Source organism: Helianthus annuus, chromosome 14 (genome assembly GCF_002127325.2).
Source record: "Helianthus annuus cultivar XRQ/B chromosome 14, HanXRQr2.0-SUNRISE, whole genome shotgun sequence".
Taxonomy (NCBI): domain Eukaryota; kingdom Viridiplantae; phylum Streptophyta; class Magnoliopsida; order Asterales; family Asteraceae; genus Helianthus; species Helianthus annuus.
The window spans coordinates 80,520,184-80,524,867 of NC_035446.2; the positions used below are offsets into that span (position 1 = coordinate 80,520,184).

Consider the following 4,684-nt stretch of genomic DNA (forward strand, 5'->3'; position numbering starts at 1 on the left):
TGTGAGTGTAAAAGTTTGGAGTCTAGTGTGTGTTGAGTTAAAAGCCCGTTTTAAATTTACTGAAATGGCCCACAAAATTCAAATGGAAACGTCTAAACATGTGATTTGGATAAAGGCCTCAAATATAAAAATTCTGTTTGGGACTTGAAAAAATAAGAAACTCTCGATCGTAGTTTTGATATAAAAAAGGAACGACAAAAGCATACGGTTACAGGAGATAGTGGTATTCTCATTCACAGATTCAACCAAATTCAATTCCAACAACAATGATCTTTGTCTAATCCGATAAATCATTGGGTGTAACCCGCAAATAGGTTTATCTGATAGTTCTCATACGATTCAGAGATTAATCCATGTTTTATCACAAACTTTGCAATTTTAATTCGGTTCCAGGTTTGTTAGTTTCTTTGAATTCACTGTTCTAGACCAATTATACAACACAAGGTGAGGGTGTAATGTAATAGAGTAGGGCGTCAAAGATCTGAAGTGTCACACCCCGAAATATCAGAGCATTGGCGTGACTGGACTGGTATCTTCATTGCACAGCGGAAGTATTTGAGCTAAGTCTTCTAAACAGTGAACGGCCGCTAAGTACTCGAATTCCCATGGGTTCTTCTATTCCAACCGTTCCGTAGTTTGTAGAATGCAACCTGAGAAAGAACATGCGAAAAATCAACATAAAGTTGAGCGAGTTCATAGTTTGTTTGTTTTGTATCAAATGCGTTTTAAAACACTTGAAATCTTGCATTTGAAAAACCGGTTTATGAGATCTTAATATCTCAAAGCATTTGAAATGTCGTTTTTGTATATCGGTAACAAAATGTTTTCTGTTATGTTTATAAACCGATATATGTAACTGTTGAGTTTGTAAACCAGTAATGAAATATTTTCTGTCATATCTGTAAGCTGGTATTGAAACGATTTCTGTTATCTTTGTAAACCGGTATTGAAATGTTTTCTGTTATCTTTGTAAACCGGTATTGAAATCATAGTATGTAGGATACCTATGGAATCTAAGGATCAATCAGTGTGTAGCTAATACACTGACCTATGCCATAAGTAAGTAACCAAACCGAGACAACTTTGTTATCAATTGGGATCACAAAAGCACTCATAAAGGGTTAACAAACCCGGAGTGGAGTGCGCCTCAAACTCGATAGATCTATACCTTTTGCACCTTGGTCACTACGTGATTAATGGTTACTAATGTCATCCTCCTACTTACGCACAGTGATCTGTTATCATCTAATTCCATAGCTACACACCTAATGTTATTGGGCCTTTGCCCATGTCCTTGGGCCTTTGCCCACGTCATTGAAACCCATACATGTTTCGAAAACCTTGTATTGTTGTAAAAACCGGTAAGTTTGGATTAAACCTTTTGGTAAACCATTTGAGTTCGTTGAAATCCTGTTACGAAATGGTTTAGAAACATGTGATTTTTGTTTATCGAAACATTGTGTTTTTGCAAAACTTGCATGTCTTTCCACCCCCAAAAACATTTATAAAAAAAATGTAAAACAGTAAAAAGTGGGGGTTATGAACTCACCTGGACATTCCTGTGCAAAGCTAGCTAAATGTGTTTCCGTGATGTAGTTCCAAGAATGTGAACTCGCTAGCGTGCAACTAAAGCATTCCTAACATGGAACAACTTATCAGTTTCCAATTTAAATGTAGCTAAACTACGTGTCCGAACTCTACCGAGTCGTTAACCAAACGACTCTAAGTTAGTGTGACCTTGACTTAGAATAACCAATCGATGGTTATTTAATGATCCCGTTCATAATCGGGATAAAATTAAGTCGCGAAATAAATTAGTTCCCGAAGGGTGTAGTATGTATATATACATATATAGACGTAACCATATTAATGAAGCCTTATTAGTCGTCATGAATAGTAGGCGTAGGTGAATATTAGTTCGTACTCGAAGGTCATATATGCTTTGGTAATATACCGTTGAAATCTTCGTAGGATGGAAATAAACCAATATATATATACATATATATGTGCAAAAATTTAACGTTTGAAACGAATATAACAAATATATTCATGTTATAAGAATATTCGGATCCGAAATAATTGAAATAAATACAGACAATTATATTTATTTTATAAAAACGTTCAAGATAAATATATACGTTATATTTATTTTACATAAGTATTCAGGCTTCGTTAACTAGTAATTTGTGTTTTGTCAAAGTGTCGTAAAGTGGTTTTATATTCGTTTTGTAAGAAAAACTTGAACTTCAATATATGTCGTTCTTAGAATATAATATGTTTTGTGTTACGGGTTTTTAGCGAAAATCGGACAGAGTTTCCTCTGTTTTAGGAATAACCCGACAATAAAAAGTTGTCGTTTCATTTATCAAAATTCAATCATTGCCAACCAAACAATATATGTATATAATTTTCGTCAAAGTGCGCCAAAAATTTAACGTATATAATTAGTAAATAAACGATGGTTCGAGCTCGGTTCGCGTATTTCTAACAATCTAAGAAAATAACGCACGAATAATTCGCTACGTTTAAACTTTACGGAGCTTACGTTGACTGAGTTGACCTCAGTTGACCGTCTGTTGACCTGAGTTGACTCGGGTGTTGACCGAGTCAACTCGGTTTGACCTGTTGTTGACCGGGGTCTGACCCGCTGACTCGAACCCGCGTCTCGACCCCTGATTGAAGCTGAAACCAACATCACACTTGAACCGATGAGTTTAACCCGACTCAAAATCAAACGAAACCTGAACTAGAATAGAATCGATGAGCATGATCCTGATCCGAACATTTTGACCGTGACTCATCTCAAACCAAACCAACCCGAAGCGCCCTTAAGTTGACCCTAGTCGGGCCGTGCCGCTAAACCCGACCCGACCTGAACAGATCTGACCGAACGTCATCCGAACAGATGCCCGAGCCTGATGTTGAACCGAAATCAGATGTTGAGCATGAATCTTTCCCGAGAAGGCCCGAACCTGAACCGCGTTGAATCCCCAACTCGAAATCTGAACAACATGAACCAAGTGACCCGAGCCCAATACAACTTCTGACCTGACCTGAACTTGAACGTGCCGCGAAACCCGAACATCGTACCAGAACTCGAGCTGCGATTCATCACCACCGCCGTTCTCACCGTCGCCGGCGTCTACTGCCGTCGAGAGACACCCGCCGCCGCCGTCGGAGTTACGTCGCTGGTCAGCCGCCGACACTAACTCTCTCTATCTTCTCTCCCTCAATCTCTCTCTCTCTCTCTCGTCGGCTCTTCCGATCTTGTTGTCGCCCGCTACTCGCCACCACCAGAAGGTGGTGGGTGTTGTTGTCGTCTGAGAAGCAAGAGGGAGGCCGGTGAGGTTCCGGCTCCGGTCATCCTGACCAAACAGATCGAGAAGAAGATGGGGGGGGGGGGTGTTTGGCTGTGTTATGTCTGTGTGTAGAGATTGAAAAAGATGAACGTGTTGGTGTGTTTTGGCCAGGAGAGATGAGTGAGATGGAGAGTTGAAGTGTTCTTATGAGTGTTATTGTAGTGTACAAAGTATTTTAGGCATGGTTTCTCTTTTCTTTTCTTTTTTTTTTTATAATATATTCACAAACCTGAGGTCTAGAGTGAGTTTGGCCAGAAAAGTTTAGAGTAAACAATACTATGTCAGAAAGCATGTGTGTTGAGTGTTTGAATTCATAATATTGGAGAGTGTTTTACGCATCATGTCATGGTGCCATTCATTTGTCTTGTCATATTCACACAAACAGTCATGGGGATTGAGTTAGTAGGGCATCAAATGTTAAAGTACAAGGGATGGTCCTTAGACTATAATAATCTAAGTGTAAGTGTGTGGTGGTAGAGATCTAATTTTTCTCTAAAAAATATGGAAGTAATATTTGTATGTACGTATATATGGGTGTGTGTGATATATAAATATATTTACACATATATAAATATATTTACACACATAGGAATAGTTATTTGGACTCGTAAATACTTAGGCGAATTAACAAGTTAATGCCCGTTTAATAACACGTTTTGCTTGTCATAAGTTATTATCATTAAAAATTAAAATAAAATAATAATAATAAGGTAATTTATTATGCGTACATCAACGTAAGTTATTATCATCGAAATTACGGGGTGTCACATGAAGGTGGTGTCTTGGACTCCTTATTTGGCATCCTACACACCAAGGTACAATTTCATGTGCGAAAATTAAGGAAACCGATTATTTGACAAATTTTGTAATGAGTTAATTGCCAAAATCGTGAGGTTTGGGCAGATTTGCCATTTTCGTCCAAAATGACACTTTTGTACCAAATTGCCCCAAACGTTTGTAACTTTTCGTCATTCTCATCCAAATTATTAACTTAGTTTATCTGTTAAGTTGGGAATATTTGGATGAAACTGACAAATATAAAACCACAGGGACGATTTTGGCAATTTACTCAAACTCTTTTAAATTTCTTTTATTTAATTAATTTTGTTATATATATAATAAAAAATAATATACATGCAATTTTTATATGAAAAAAATAATAGCTTTGTCACATAATTTTTATAATTTTCATCCAAACATTAACTAAGTTAATTTTTCTATTAAGGCGAAGGATGTTTATAAACTAAGACAGAAATTAATTTCTAATTTTTTATATAGACCAGTTTTATAAAAATAAAATCTACTTAAACCTCTAAATTTTATAA

General features: G+C 36.8%; 1 long non-coding RNA gene across 1 annotated transcript; it reads right to left on the reverse strand.

Annotated features, from left to right (window-relative positions):
- Positions 1–208: 208 nt before the first annotated feature.
- LOC110908622 lies at positions 209–4,043 on the reverse strand. The gene is made up of 3 exons (XR_002574745.2): positions 2,546–4,043; positions 1,550–1,637; positions 209–650 (listed from the first exon to the last, which is right to left on the reverse strand). It is a non-coding gene; the product is annotated as an uncharacterized LOC110908622 (long non-coding RNA).
- Between the last annotated feature and the right edge of the window lie 641 nt (positions 4,044–4,684).